The 17,072-nt window shown below is 41.6% G+C and overlaps 1 protein-coding gene across 2 annotated transcripts in view; it reads left to right on the top strand.

Annotated features, from left to right (window-relative positions):
- rai1 (retinoic acid induced 1) overlaps nucleotides 1-17,072 on the top strand; it is a 44,559-nt gene that overhangs the window by 1,007 nt on the left and 26,480 nt on the right. The gene's annotated exons all lie outside the window — the stretch shown is intronic.

Below are 17,072 nucleotides of genomic sequence, written 5' to 3'. Positions count from 1 at the left end.
ATAGAGAAAGAGAGAGAGGAATAGAGAGAAAGAGAGGGGCGGGGGGAGGAGATAGACTGTGAGGTGAGCCACAGAGTAGGAGGGGTACATCGAAACAGATAAGGGTGTTAGAGAAGTGTCAGGGAGAAAAAACAGGGGTGAGATACAGAACATGGTGTGTGTGTATGTGTAAAGATAGCACCCATGTCGGCACAGACTAATAAAGGGTGCACTATAGAGGAATAGGGAGAATGATAAGACGTGGAAGAGGGTATGAATGGAGGACGAGGTGCTGATTGTGTGTAGAGACGCAGCGACATGACGAGCGTCAACAACACACGTAAACAGCTGCGCTCCAGTCGACACCACACAAAATGTACTCTATAAAAATATCTGCCCTGAATAAATGGGGCTGCATGGAGCGTAATTTTCGCTGACAGCAGCGTTGTGCATCTTCGACTAAGCGTCTCCCAAAGGAATCTTTTTGTCACAAGGAGCAAATAGGTCCAGTGGCTTCTGATTGGTTGGGCCGAGCATGGCGTGGTATAGCATAACATAACATAATAGCTATCACAAAAACACCAAACCAGCTCACTAGTCATGTGTGTTATGTTTTCAGCTCCTCCGTGCTCGACAGTTTGTTTTTCTGTATGACGCAACACTATGAAAGAAAGTTGATTATTATGGCAGGCAGAGAGCTGGTGTGTGTGTGTGTGTGTGTGCGTGTGCGTGTGCGTGTGTGTGTGTGTCATGGTCAGCAAAGGGCAACCCAGAGCCGTGTACTCAAAGGTGAATCTCTCTGGTTCTCCTCTAGTTTTGCTCTTGAAAAGCCTAAACTAAGAGATCAGTGAACACTACCACATATTTGTTTCTTTTAATATAGAACTTGTGCGTTCTTAAAGTCTTTATTGTTTGCGTTTGCCCCCAAGTACACGTTTAATTGCCCCAAGGATGTTTTTTTTAGCGTATGAGGTGATTACTGAGACAGGGAAGGAGAAACAGAAAGGCTGAAGATGTTTGGCCCTCATTAAGGAGAAGTGTCACGGCACAAGCCGGGCTGTGGGGAGGCGGCGGACCACAGCAGCACTGCACAGGACAAACCCACAGCCGCTAATGAAGACTGGCATCTAACCTATGACTCAGAGTGGGAGGTTGATAATTATACCACCAAACTGCTTGTACACTACAGGAATGTGCAAGTGATGCGGTAATCAGTGCTCCTGCAACTATTTTATTTATTTTCACATTTGTAAATGGTCACTGTCAACCAAACTATTCACTTCTGTTGAAATGGGAAATTATATTTTCTTAGATTAGTATGTACAGCTAATAACAGATTGTGCCAGCCCAAAGCCTTTATATGCAGCCTGTACATATGGATCATATAAATAGCATTTGTTGTACCACACCTGTGGCACTTCAACATAAGATAAATAGTACATTTATATTGGGTCACCATAGCAATTATTCTGATTTATGCTATAATATTCTTGCCTGACACTCCTATTGGTAAGTTGTCTTACCAATAGGAGTCTGGAAGTTGTCTAGACGCGCTGCGTATCAATTAGATTTCTCCTTAAGAAAGTAAGAGTCAAGTCAAGAGATATCCCAAGCAAATCTACTTATTTCATGCTCTTATGATTGTAGGCTACAACTATAACTGTTTATCTGGTCATTTTAAATGGAATTAAGAGCAGAAGTGAACACATTTACTACAGTCATCGGGGCCATCTTGATTGCTTTGACTTTGACCAATTAGCCAGTCCATTTTAACGTGACGCTTCACCCAAATCATGCGTCACTACAAATAAATGTGAATGCACGTTTGATTTATTTCGGGAACAGTGCGTTGAACAGATTGGTGATTATACCTATGTCCTGTATAAAATATCCAGAGAGCTTGAGTCTGGATTTACAAGGATAATAATTTGGGTATTGATCTTGTCCTGGCACAGAACCGTCTTGTGTTGGTAGCAATAATTGAACAAAAGCCATGATATGTATAGGACTCCAAACACATGTGTAGATGAAATATGACGTTCTGTGTTGACCGGCGATTTCCATTTTTCAAAATCTTTACAGCATCCATCTTCCGCTCCAGTGCCACGTACAGAGAGAGTAAGCTTGGTCTTACATTGGTCCACATGTGCATAAACATTTATAAATGCATATCCTCTTTCCATAACTTTATGATCCAATCCTGACTCTGTTCCTCCCTCCTCTGTTAAATGGCGAATGCAGTCATGGTGGGTACACGCTGTTCCAGTGAATGCTAGGGCAAGATTAATAACCTAGATCTTATTACACGCTGGATCTCATCGAACATACGTGTATGTGTGAGCGTTTGAGGCCGAGCTATCACAGGTAATATATTTTTTGTGGTCAGGGCACCGAGCCAAGCCAGTAAAGTGTCAGTGCTGTGTGTTTTTTTTTCAGCCCGTCTATGTAACAGCGGAAGACATGAAAGAAGCGAGGGGTTACTGCAGGGAAGAGTAGACAGAGGTTGTGATGAGAGAAAGGGGTGGGGAGAGAGTGATGCTCATCTGTATTCTGGTTGGTGCGCTCTGCTTGTTTGATCTGGGGGGAGTGCTTAGTGCTGGATGGTGGGATGCTGCAGAATGTGGAGGCAAAAATAGGGTTCCTCCGAGTGCATGTGTGTGTGCGTGTGTGTAATTAGGTGTGAGGTGTCGGGTGCAGCACTTTGCTCATTAAAAGGATCTGGCGTTGCTTCAGCTCTATGCACTTCATCCGCTGTCCTTCATCTTTCTCCCTCGCTCTCTCTCTCTCTCACGTTTTTCACTTGTCCTTCAGTTGCTTTCTGATCACTTTTTGCTTCCTTTTGTCGATGTTTCTTTTATCTTCAGTGACATTTTATATACTATTGTAAATGACCAAAACTATTAAATTGTCATTTCCTTCTAATGGTGCTAAATGCTCTCTGCCAATTTATCATCCGAATAGTTTCAGTAATGCATCGAAAGACGTTGTCCATTTTATGCAGAATCGTGGCTTTTGCAGGCTAATCGTGGTTTCAGGTTAAAAGAAAGCACATCAATCGGAAGAATACAAGGCATTGATTAACTCTGTCTTAGTTTAACTTCTCCATTTTATTTTAGAACGATGTTATTCTTCAAACATTTCGCGCTCAGACAGTTTTTGGTGGCATTTATTTGACAGCTTGTTAGCAATAGACCTGTAGGTGTTGTATTATCAGAACCAAAAAGTCACACATCTGCTTCAGAAGGGAAACAACACACAGGTAGGAGATGTCAGCCCACACAGAGATGACACAGTCGAGCAGGTGCTGGAGAAATGCATGATGAGGGCTTTTACTCTGCAGCTGCAATGAGTCCAACACAGCTCAACAAACCACACACTCACATCGTTTTGTTGATAAGTCCTGGCCGGGAAAATGGACCCTAATACATCCTAATATAGCACGTGGCTATTTTGTCATTAGCATTTTGGATTATTTCCACCACACTGAGCAGGTTGATAGGATGACAGCATCAAAGCCTCTAGGTAGCTTAGTATTATCTCGTTTCTTGAACGTTGTCAGTTGCATGTTTGTTGTATAAAAAAAGCTGTATGGCATCAGGAAAGTGGTCATAACATTATGTTGCCATTCAAGAGCAATGTGGTATTCGCCCACACATCTTCTGTTAATTAAATCAATTAGATTATCCAGACAGTAATATAGCAATACATCAGAAATGGGCTCAACGTGCCCGTAAAATGTTGAGGCTTAAGTTCAGCGATCACATTTTTTGTTGTTATAGATAAATTCATACATATACATATACATATACATTCAATATATCTTCCATGTCTAAATCCAAGCCAATAATATTTTGTTACACTTAATCTTTCACCTACGGCTGTTATATATTATTCCAAAAGTGTTTTTCCGTCATTAAAACGCCAGCTGTGCCGCCGCCATGACAACAGTAAGATATTCAAATGAAGACAGAAAAGTGTCAGAGATGAAAACAACAAAATCAGTCTTTTAAGGATGTTATGATTCTCATTGTTAGCGCTGTATGCATGCGGGACGCCTGCCTTTTATCAGCAACATATTTTTCTCCAGGGTTCACACAGTCTTCCATTTCTTGCACCATTACGCTTCAAAGCTTTCAAGACTCCGGCCTTTGTGTGTGGGTGAGTGACCGTCTGATGCTAAAATATAACACCCGGACAGTTGGAAATAAGGGTTGTTAAAACTGTCTGCATGTAGGCAACGTTTATAAGCATAGCCACGCTGCAAACTAGCATCAGGCAGTTGCAAACGACCTGAAACAAACAGCTTAGCCTCAGTCTGGAGAGATTTCTTTAGTCCACTGGTCCCTCCTGGCCACAGTAATCCATTTCTGGCGAGAAACAGGGTCTTTGGGGATGTTACAGAAGAAAAACCCTTTCAGACTTTGTGTCGTGCCAGCCCACAGTGAGCATGCGGCTGTTGTCCTCATGATGGCAGTAGCAACGAGTTTGTGACGTCACTTCAGACCCATGAATAGGGCAGATGTGCAGTGCCGCCATAGTAACCAATGCCACAGAGCAAGCCACGCCGCCAGTGAATGAAATGAATAGTGAGACATCGAACAGGACAGAGACCCCTCTGCCAAATCCAGGGCTCGGCGGGCATGCTGCCGCCACATGGCCACAGCCGGTGAAGTGTTGCCGTGGTGATAGAAGGAGGCGTGGTTTTAACAGTGTGTAGTGGTATCTGGATTGTAAACAGTGAAAGCAGGATTCAGTGCGACACGTAATAGCCTTCCGGCGTTGTTTGTTTTCATACTTCATTTCTCGTCCCCCCCATTGCTATTTTTGTTGTGGAGCTCAGTGTTTCGGCCTTTTTTCCATCCCGTTCTGTTGACTTGTCTTATCTGTGTTTGCTTTCCTCCACTCTTCTCTCCAGCTCTGAGAGGAAGAGGTTGCAGCATTGCAGAGGTGGGTGTAGTGTGGAGGCTGAAAAGATTTATTTTTTCCGTCCGTGAGAGATGGCGATCAAGTGTGCGTTGAACGCAAACATCCAGCTATTAGGCTGGCTTTGTTACAAAAATAACTCTGAATTATCTTTGAACAAGTCAAGCAAACTTCAGAAACCAGCAAACACAAATCAAAGATTGTTGGAGGTCAGATATGAAGTTGCTGGTGGTCAGGCACCCAGAGAGAGGCGCGGGCAGACGCAGCAGCCACGATCCAGTTAATTGAGAATGTTCTCATGCAGAGAAGACACGAGGCAGGTGCTAATGACCTCTCACTCTGATGTCTATTGACTGACTGTACTGTTACCATGGTATCACAGCTCCTATTGACAAGCCATGCACACAAACTATATATTTGTTCTGTACAAGGTGAAGATGCTTAAAATGATTTCACTTTTGAGGATTATGGACAAAGAAACTGTTCAAAGAGTTTACAGGCCGATCGATAACCATAATCTGTCATCACGCCTGTCACCATAACAAATGTTGAAGCATCTATTATTGCTACAGAAAATATCACGATAAACAACAATATTGAAAGTACTTTATGCCAACGACGCTATCACTTTAAAACAGCTTAAATAATCTATTATTGTACGAACTATATCATAAAGAAAACAAATAGCACAACAAAACACACAAGGGATCATTTCAAGTCATTTATACAACTCTACTGCTCATATCTCACTGCACTCCAAAGAAATAAGGACAAACAAGTGGAAAGAGGTTGTTCACAGGATAAATATTGAGCCCCCAAAAATATTATCCCTGCTTTTCTATTGAACGATGAGGTGATATAGAGTAATTATCATGACAGGCCTATCTGTACCTCACCTCACTGGTACAAGCTTCACCTCTGGGCTTATTCTGCCAACCTGACCTCGCTCATTGCTCATCGCCACCAGCTCAAGTCGCACCACCTTTGCAGACAATTCATCAGTTTTCCCCCTTTCAAGCCTTTTTTTTTTTTCAACCACCACCTGTGTCAGGCCCCGGGGCAAGAGTCCCATCTCACATCCGGCTCTGCACCTTCAATGCACCGCTCGTCATTCCACACTTGTGTCTAAGCGCCAAAACCATGTTGTTATTAAACCTCAATGACTCACACGCCTTTTGAGTCTCTCCAGTTTGAAATGTCATAATACAAATTGCATTGTGTTTCAACTGTACATAATCACAGCGCACGGAAACCAATTCAACCGTTTATCTAATCGTAAGCCGCTCTCTGGCCAAAGTCTCGCGGCGTTTAGCTGAATCGTGCCCGAGCAACTACTTACCTGCAGCCACGGCAACAAAGCAATGCATACTAAAAGATTTAGGGAAGGAGGCGGCCAAAGCGCGATAGGCAGATGGATGAGACAGGCGCAGGGCTGAGGTGAAGGATGGAGAGGAAAGGGGTGCGGGATGTGTATGGCCAGATCTGTAATGAGATCTGGGTGAGTCACACAAACACACTACTCACCGGATATCTGACCCGCAGCATTTAAATGTATTAGACGGAGCGGCGCTTAATAGTGTACGACGATTTAACGTTAGGGTTAAGGTCAACTAGTGAGCGGGAAGGGAACGTCGTTTGTCAGTGTTTTAGTTAGCTTGGATTAAGTGGAGTCATGAACGGTTTGCAACATCACAACAGGGCCCGGCCTGGAAATAATAACTTTGACTATGAATCTTATATAAACCTTTAGTATGCGATTTAAATCTTTGTAGGGCTGGGCGGTATTGGCAAAAATAACATCTCAATATTTTTTGGACTATCGCAATAACGATAGTAAGACAATATTATGTTAATCCAAAAGAAATATGTATAAGTGTGTCTTTAAACACATTTATTAGTAGACAAATGTGGAAAAATGTGTTATAAAAGTGCAAAAATATCAATACCATCATCAATATCTTTCTTTTTTTAATCAGCATTTATTTTATTTTTTTACTACAGTTTAAGCCTTAAACGCACAATATTATCAAAATTTCATCATATTACCCACCTCTATGTCTTTGTTTATAATTTTGTATTCAACTATTATCATTATTTATGACTCCGTTTCAGCTACAGCGACGTTCTCCCAGTGTTTATCTTGTCTCCCAGCTCCTCTGCGTTCAGCCTATCTGTCCCCACACACCATCATTCACATCCCGCTTTCCCTTTCTTCAATAAAGGCTTCTCCATCATTTTACGGCCTCTCCGTCAACATCCAAAGCCACACCTCTCCCTCTCCAACTCTCTATCTATAGCACGTATTTGTTGGTTCTAACACCAGTCTTCTTCCTGTCACCCCATTGCACCTTCCTTCCCCCTGCGTTCTAACTTTGGAGGTGACACACAATGACGTAGTTCTTTTTTCAACAAGCCCATTTACCTGAAGCGTTCTGAACGTCATTGGGAATTTGTGAAGGTTAGAGCAGGCTTAGGAGCGGAAATCTCGGTGTAAGGACTTGATTTAGAAATGGCAGCGGTGCTGGAGGAAGTAGGAGGTGCGGGAGACATCAACACAGACTCCTTACATAATGGATTCTTCAGTATTCTGCAGTGGAGTTCTTTTTAGGTGTGTTCTTTTTTCAATGGCCCGTAGGTTTTATTGGACAGGGCGGTGTGGCGTGAAATGGGGGACGAAAGAGGGGAAGGACATTCTGCAAATGTTCTGTTCCGGGATCAAACTCACGACATTGAGGGTTGTTGCGCACTAAGCCTGGCATAGGTGCTGCCCAGTACGCATTGTACCAGGCCATGAAATCATTGTAGTGTGGTGAGTCCAAACTGCGACAATTCACAGATTTTCTTCTCCATACTTCACCCTATAAAAACTAAAAATCCTCTATGATAGGGCTGCAAAATTAATTACAATCAAATCAAAATCGCATACAGACATTTTTTTTTTAGGTCCCATCATTTACTCATCTCGTCTTATTCTGCACAAAGTTTGCGTCCAAAAGATGTTCCGAAATACATGTCATTATCTTAATCGTTTGCCAGTTTACAATCCTATTCAGTCGTCTTGATAATTCCCCTGGACGCTTTTAAAATGTGAACAGAATCCTGATATTGAAGCATAAATCTCTGAAAAATGAAAATGTCAGAAAAATCGCAAACAGACAGTTTTCCAGAATTGTGTAAGCCCTGCTACTGCGAGCCAAATGCGGGACATTTCTTGCGCAGAAAAGGCTGTTCCATCATTCTAGGTTCAGAAGGGACATCTTGAGAAAAAAGAAAAAAAAAAAATACTACTTGGATGCTGCGTTTGTGGTGATGACACGCTCATCTATTTTTACCCTTGGTGCACCCCCACTGTCTGCCTCTCACTCTCCTCGTCCTTGTGTGTCTGCAGCCAGCTGTGTCTTCTGGCCATTACTGCACCCCCCATCGCCCATTTTCCCCCTGAGTGACTCCTTCAGCCTCCTCACTCACTTCCTCACTCGCTCTCCTTGACTGTCCCCGTGACCACCAGGGGCTGTCACCGATAATGCTGAATCTGGGCCCGTATTCGATCAGGCTTTTACATTACGCCAATGCGCCAAAATCACTCTCGCCTCTTTATCAGCGGCGAGATTAGCAAACTGTTCATCTCCATAGCGTTCCTTTTTTTCTTTTTTTTTCGAGTTCGCCCATAGCCACGTTCAAACCGTGCAGTCAGCATCCTCGCCCGTTCTGTCTATGTAAACATCTTGTGCCGTGCTAAAGCCTCTCTCGCGCCTACCTTTATGAAAAGTTACTGCGCTGCATAATGTTGTGCCGTTTACTTTGTCCGCCTCTTACCTAACTCGCTCCCCGTCGTAAAACCCAGATTGATGTATGACTTTGCCAGCTGCCCTCCGATGGGGTAAGACAGTGCGTGGCCTTCAGACGTGCAGCAGAGGAGCACAGAGCAGAGTGCCTTTGAGAAACTGGGCCACGGGTACCGCGTCCCCTGGGTACGTGGGCGGTCAGAGGGAGCACATGTGATGCAGAAGGGCTAAATACAGGAGATGTCTTTTATTATTGACCCATATGTGTTATATAAGAATCTCAGGCATTTGCATGTATGGGTTTGAATACTGGTATGTTGTTATAATGTTATAGTGTTGATGCTGTCACAATACCAACATTTCGAACTTGACTTTGCCACAATGATGACAAAAAACACTCACGGTCATACTAAATGTAATGTTTAATGTGATTTATTTTCATTTTTTTCTTTTTTTTGGAGCGTTGATTCTTGTTCACGTTAGTGTCTAATTTCTATACTAGTATTAGTATTGATTAATAGCTCATTTTTGACACTTTTGACAACCAGTTCTTAATTGTTCCCTATTGATTATTAGCATTGACCTGTAGAAGGAAGTAATTTGTCTCAGATTAGATAGATTTTCCTATGTTAGATTTTCCTATGTGCTTTTAAAAATCAGTGAATTTGTGTAAACGAATATGAATATGTGCGAATTTGCAAAACGAATAGACTTCATTTTATTGTGTTACAGACTTGGAATATGCAGATGAACTGAAGAACATGACAGTCTTTCACGTGCTTTTGTAAATTTTACAATGAGACAGAACGTTTAGTTGTACCATATATTTAATGTCACACACATTTGTATTCATGACCATGACGGCGTCTGACAAACAGCCAATCCATTTGAGGTTCCTTTTGACCTCCTAACTCTAAGAAGGGCTGTAAAATTTGTTTTTTAACCAAACCACACATGCAACATGATGGCCTATGCCCCTTATTTCCTTTCTTTTGTCTCTCTTCTCTCCTCTTTCATCCATTATCATCCCCTCTTCCACCCAGCCACTCTTATTGATTAGACCGTTCAATTTCCAGCTGTAATTCAACTGTGGTCTCTCACTTGAATATGCAAATGATGTGTCGCCTTGAATATTTTTGTTGTCATGGTAACGCTTCCATCCCTGATACACGGTTTGATCTCCCTCACCGAGAGAGAGAGAGCAGAGAGAGAGAGGAAGAGAGAGAGAGGAAGAGAGAGAGAACACTGGCATTAAGATCCCACAGGAGAGGCAAGGTGACGTGTTTGTAGTGCGCACGTGACTGTTGACCCCCAGTGGGTGGCTTTTTATATTCACAAAGGATTTTTATGCATTTTGTTCCTGCCGCGGATGAATATAAACAAAATCAAAATGCGCCATATTGTCATCGGCGCTTCAAAAACTGCCTCCTCGAGCTACAGAAAAAAGCTCACCAATCCAATTTCATCTCTTTGTTTTTTCCTTTCATGTTTATGCAGGCTTCTAATCGTGCTGACAGCAGAACAGCCTTGTGTCTTCATGCAAAACGCACATAAAACATAACGAATGCAAATTTTATATATTCTGCAAGCGTCCTCTGTCTCTGTCACACACGTCCTGCTGCGACAGGCGACGCACCGGTCTTACCAAACAGGGCTGTGCGTCGATAACGCTTCCTCTCTCTCACGCTCTCTCTCTCTCCTCCCTCCCCCCCTCTCTCTCTTTCTCTCTCTCCCTCGCTCTCTCTGTCCTCCCTCCCTCTTCTTCCCCCCTCCCTCTCTCTGTCTCTCCTCCTTTTAGTTAGTTGTTGCTTTGAGGACATTTTTAGGTCACTATAATGTCACACTAGTCTGAATTTGTCGATGTGTTTGGAGCTAGTTGAAATTTCTGGTTTATTCTTTTGTGAATTTAAGGGTGTTATAGCCATATATTTTATGGATCTGACTCATTTCAGAGCACATATATTAAAAATATGTTTTAATATGTGTGATTAAGGACCAAGATGGTTTGACATAAATGTTACATAATAAATAGGTATCTATAAAAGTGATACGATTGCACATTAACAAGAAACTTAAGTCAATCATTGGAAACGGTTTATTTGATACATTTATTCTGTATCAACCATAGACCGTTCACATAAGTGGACAGAGCACAGCACTAGCTAGCCGCTACGTTCCAAATAGGAAGTGAGCGGGAGCGCGAATCGGCTCCTTCAGCTCTGGCTCCTGTTCACGTGAAACATCTGCTCCTCTTTCTCTGTAACTGCTGCTGTGACACTCGTCATACTGGACATTTTTAAAGGCTCTACATGGTCCTGGTGTTTTTTATATTCCTTGTGAATCAAGATAAGAACAATAATGACCAATCAGGTGCTGTCCATTGCAGCAGTCTGCTTCTGCTTTGCTTGACACTTAGCCCACCTTGTTGCTAAGAGCCCGCCCCGTGGACACCAGAGATGCGAGCAGGAATGGACGAATACGTTTAACAATATTGCTCCTGATTTGCTCTGTGTTTGCCATGAAACGGGCAGTGTGATATCACACTGAAACCATTTCTTTAATCGTACTAATCAGTCTTATAGTGATTGTAATAAAAGTGAATGCCTGTGTCCGTCCTTGTTGCTGTAGTTAGATGCTCCTTCCCTGTGCATGCAGAGCAGGCCTCTGTGGGGGCTGCAGTGATGGGGTTGAGTTCACTTTAGACGTGACCAGAAGTCTGAAAGCTTCCACAGGCTCAGGTGTGCTTATCACATCCAACACACTCCAGGGGCCACTAACTAACTTTTACAGCCCACAGACACACACATGCGATGGGCAGACTCTTGGGCGGCTCGTGGCCCTCATCCCTCTTTGTTATGCAGTTAATTATTAGTCCCTTTCACTGGTCATGCATTAGCCACCGGAGAACTGTTTCAGACATGTTTACTAGCTGTGAGAAAGGACGTTTCATTTATTTCAATTTTATGACTTCAATGTCAGAGTTTATGTGGCTCCAACTGCCCTTTGGAGAATTGATTAACAAGGTAAAAATGCAGTTATGCCCAATGTATAATCTCGTGTGTCAATGGGTTGCAATCTTCAAGAACAGAAGAATAAAGGGATATAAAGATAGATACATAAAAGTGACTGGGTGACTTTGTGCTTTGGTTATCCAGGAAAATGTACTGGATTCTGTTTTTGTTGTAGTCTGATATCAATTGTAGAAACCAGAATGAAACAGAGATTATAGTGATAACTGAAAACTCAATTGTTAATCTAAACTTTGTGGCACTCAATCCAGAGTCTCTCTTATGAGACAAAAATAACAAAGACATGATTTTGTTTCTTTTTTCATATTTCAAAGTTACAGTCAATACAACTTTCATATTTGTATTTTTTATTTTCATATTTTCATCTCGAGCCAGTCCAGGCCATTATATTTGAGGCTTCACAACGAGAACAAAAACTTTTTCAACTAACAAAGCATTAGCGTGAGAAGTGGTGGGAGGACCTTCGGTATCATCCGTCTGCTTTGTAAAAAGAATTGCCAGAGCTTTGAGATCTTAAAAAGCCTGCTTATTCTTTTATTTTTGTCATGTCTGAGTGCGTGTTTATCTGTGTATTGGGTCAATCTTTCCTGCTTTGTATTTGGTATTTTTTTCTGCTCTGTCCCCTCTGACTCGTAGATTACATTTGTACCTAATTTGAAATGAAAACTTAAGCAAAGCCAAAATCAAATTGAAAGTGGACAAAATTGGAGACTCGAGAGAGCAATCAGTTTTAAAATGTGCATTTCTGGACTTGGACCAGTGTTGTTGGTAATATGTTATTCTGCAATATTGTAGTTTTCAGTCCTATTTATAAGAGCGAATACGCAATTTATCTGAGCCGCCCTATTTAAGTATGTGAGTGCGTCCTTGGCTTATATCCCTTTTGAGCTCAGGCCCCGCCCCTCGCTCCTCCACTGTATGTGTTGCAGCTTACATGTCCGTCCTTTTACCCACTTTAGAGGGGGCGAGGCAGGCTGAAGTGGCGCAGATCATAGGCGGATAGGAGGCCGTGCTCTGTGGATTGGATAGACAGATGCATTGATAAAGGCTGCAGACTGCACAGCGCACTCACCGCATACTCGATCCCTCTCTCCTTCCCTCTCCTCTTTCCCTTTACTATTCAAGACTAATGCTTCCCTGGCCTTCAAATGTCAGTTCACAACGGTGAGCATCAGACGGTTAGCCGAGTGCCTGACAGCTCACCCCGCGTTGGCACACACACGCAGACGCACGTGTTCGGAACAAAATGTTGAGGCTTTTGCACTCGGGAGAGAAAGATGCAATAGAGAAAGGCTGCGAGACGCTGATGGAGGGCTGCACCAAAAGGCTCACTTTAATGTGTTTTGTTTTTTACTCTGCGTTCACACAAACCATTTCAACATTTAGACTAAACTGAGAATGAACCCGGAACTAAACATGGACATAACCTGTGGCCAGCTTGTCAATGCCTGATCCCGTCAGATCTCAGAAGCTAAGGAGGGATGGGTGTAGTTAGTACTTGGATGGGAGACTAGTGTCACAGAGGGGTGGTAGTGCATACTGTTGTGTCCTTGGGCAAGACACTGCCTGTGTCTAAGTGGTGTATGAATAAGGGTGTATTTGTGAGAGTGAATGCGAGAGAACGGGCTAAACCAGGACTAGAACAGGACCAGACTAAGTTTAAACTGGGCTCAAACAAGGGCAAGAGTGAACTAGAGCTAGGCAATAGAACAAGCAAAAATGTATTTAAAATAATTTGAATTATCTAGATCGATCACAATTTTATATTTGATTTTCAGATTTCTTATTCAAAACAAGTTAAAATGGCTTTGAATATACATTTATTGGACATAAACATCACATATATTGCCATTTAACTCCCTCTCTTGCCTAACTGTATTCAGTTGTTCCTCTTTCATTTGGCAGTGATCAGAATACAGTTTAAAATCAGGATCATAGACGTTTGGCTTCAAACAAAAAATACTGCCATTATGGTTCCAGTTTGTGCGATTTTTCCTTCTCTATTTGTGATAGCTGTTAAATTATAACACAACTTCAATATGAAAGTATTCTAAGTTGATTCAGAATACAGTACTCTGATTGGACCATGTAATGGAATACGTTACAAAATACATTTTAATGCCGATATTAACTAAATACATTTTCAGTATTATATTCAGTATTTAAGTATTATTCCCAACACTGCACATATAAGACAATGGAAAATAACTGAAACTCAATCTTTGACAGAACCTTTGAGAGATTCTTCTTCCCCCTGACTTAAATCTAGGTGGTTTTAATTTAAAAAACGTGAAATATAGAATGTGTGAATGGAAAACTGGAGATGATGATTGATGGCCTTCCTGCTGTATGTTAAGACAGAGAACAGCAACACATCTGACTTTGCCATTTTGTTTTCAGCACACGGGGTTCAGTGGGGATGACCGTGCATTTATTCCTAGGTCAGATGACTCAGCAGGTATCGAGCCCCATCACCACCAGACATCCTCTGCATCAGAAAGAGATCCATTTGACTAGAATATATTGTTCTAACCAGTAGAAACTGTTGTCATACTATGAAAAGTTCTGTTTATTAAAGGCCATTTGAAGCATAGATCCAACAAACACAGATCAGATGTGGTAATCTGATGCTGCTACAGTTTATAGCCTGTGCTAATTCACAAATTGTGCTGCACAATTTGGTGTAAAGATCTGATTTAGAGTTGTGAGTTATGTTTTATCCATTGGATCCTGTTCAAGGGAATAAAAAAAAGACTGATATAGTTTGTACTGATCTAAACTACAGCATGAGCAGTTTTTTTATGCAGAATTAGACTTATGTTTTATTTTGTTGTTGTGGAAGAAATTATGGTTTTGCAACCTTCACAATTTGCTAATTGTGGCCATTCAAATTGCGATCTGCGTGCGAAGGAGGAGGGCTTTTGACTGATCATATTTCACTGAATGCAACGATAGATATGCTAAGCAAGAATAAAAATAAAAGGCAATAGTAAATGCAGTAAACATGCAAAGAAGACCAAATGCATTAAGCTTAAATGTCATGATACTAAAATGTCCAACTTGATTTTGATACCAAGGAATTGGCTCAATACTAAAGATATTAAAATGACTGTAGAGTAAAAACAAAATAATAATGTTTGCTTTATATTTACATCTGATCTCATAATAATTGTATTAAAGCTCAAGATGATTCTAAAACTGTTCAGAGAAGATCTTTTTTTTCCCTGTTGATGTGATTTTTTTTTTTTACTTTAATTTTCAGTATTGATACTTGCTCAAATGAGTATTTAGTTTCAATACTACTTTTAGTATCAAGTAGAATCTGATTTTTAAAATATTTTTTACAACCTTATTAGCATGTTACATCTCGCTAAGACTGCACATTTATACCTACTCATAGAAGACTGGGGGAAAGTGAAGGAAAGTGTGCTGAAATGGTTTGAAAACAGAAAAAGGCTGTGAACGTCCTGAAAAGGGGGATTAGAGGCTTAGTTCGTCTGCATGAAATTCTCTTTTCCTCTTGCGTCCTACAAAGAGAAGGAGCCGGTTGGCCGCATGAAACAAAAAGCGAGCGAGATGACAGAGAGCGAGATTCAACTGGGAGTGTTCTCTTGTTTTTATTTATTATTCATCTTGTGACATAATTCATCAAAAACAGGAAGCCATTTCCCTTCATATCTTTTGATGTGTTCGGTGAAGGAGCAGGTAGTGGGAGGAACCGTGACATTGGCCTTGAAACCTGCTATTGTCTTGCCTTCAGGACAGCCAGCCAACCACGCACTCCGTCACCCAGAGATACAGGGAGAGACGGTTGCCATGGTGACTAGCCGGGAGGTTGCGAGGCTTGTTTATCTGTTGGCAATTGAAGCAAGCACGTCGGGCCCTCTCGCCAAGCAGATGTGTGTTTGTGCGCGTGCGTTTAGCCAAGACTTACCGCCGCTGTCCTTTAACATGTGATTACCTGTTAGACATGAGGCAAATGGGGAAAAAACAAAGCAGAGACCAAAGCAAGAATAAGAAAGGATGTAAGATTAAAATGGCTGACAGACAGGAGCAGAGGAAATGAAAGGAGATTGAGGAAAAAAAAAATCAACAAAAAGAGGATAACATATTGTGACACAAAGCCAGAAAACAGAGGGGATATGAGCGAGGAGCAGAGGGATGAAAACGCAATAAAGGGAGCCTTGAGGAAATGTCATGAGAGCACTTTTTATAAGCCGAGTAAAGGCGAGCAGCACCTGGTTAGAGCGGTGGGGGGGAAATGCAGAGTAAAAAGGGCACATTTAGCAGTGGAGGGTACAAAGATGTGGGAGAAACATCATGTGACGAGAGGAGGTTTGTGTGATGAGATGCAATGTGACGAGTGCAAGACGAGGCGTGATGCCGAGCTCACGGAGCACTGCCCTGGTGCCGCACACGAGCGCTGCAGGCACTGGGCTGTGTCAAATGTCAGAGGAATACACGAGGCAGCCCAAGTAAAAAACGCAAATCCACATCCCACTGACCCGTGCTGAAATCCACCCTGCGATGATTGGCGCGTATGCACAGGTTTTTGGGGACGACAACCTGTGTTTTGTTAAACTGGTACAGTAATAACACATTTTAAACTGTTTTTTTGTTCAAGGCTCATGTTACTATACCTGCAGTAGCTAACTAGGGATGGCAGTGATTATTCAGGTCACAATGTAAATAAGATGTATTCAAGTAAGATCTAAAACGGTCACAATTATAATGTTTCAGTAAAAAGTGACACATAATAATTGTTACAATTTTAGAAGCAGAATTGAGGATTTTAATTCAATCTATGCATGGGTTTCAGCTTCCTGTTATATGCAACATTTTGAGGTCTATTTACCTATCCAAAATATATAATATTTTATTGTTATTTGCTATGGCAACTTCATATATAGTCCAATAATGTAAGTAAAAGTACTGTTTATGTATCAACACACTGGGAATAACAATAATCGTAACACTAAAATTTGATATCGTAACATTCCTATCAATAGCTAGACACATTTTCTTCCTAATGACACCACAATCTGCCTGTTGACATAATTACTGTTATTTAGGATAGTATTTTAGGTCCTTAAGGAAGTTATTTTAAGCACTTTTCTTATAATTAATCCAAGCATGTGCTTAGTGCAAAATGTCTTTTAATCCTAGGCCATAATTTCTGCTCATAAACCGCATCAAAATTGGCACTAAACTTGAAAGCTAAACCTTGGCTGGACCAGGTCAAAACAAGGACTAGAACAGGGACTAGAACCATGTCTGTACCAGGAAATGAGAACCAAACACGAACAAGCACGAACGCACCCTTTAAAAGCTAGAATCCATTATAAGAATCGTATGC

The sequence above is a fragment of the Eucyclogobius newberryi genome, unplaced genomic scaffold (assembly GCF_026437365.1).
Source record: "Eucyclogobius newberryi isolate DKJ021-1_F unplaced genomic scaffold, fEucNew1.0.hap1 SCAF_13, whole genome shotgun sequence".
NCBI classification, from domain to species: Eukaryota; Metazoa; Chordata; class Actinopteri; order Gobiiformes; family Gobiidae; genus Eucyclogobius; species Eucyclogobius newberryi.
This window is presented reverse-complemented; position numbering and strand designations above follow the sequence as displayed.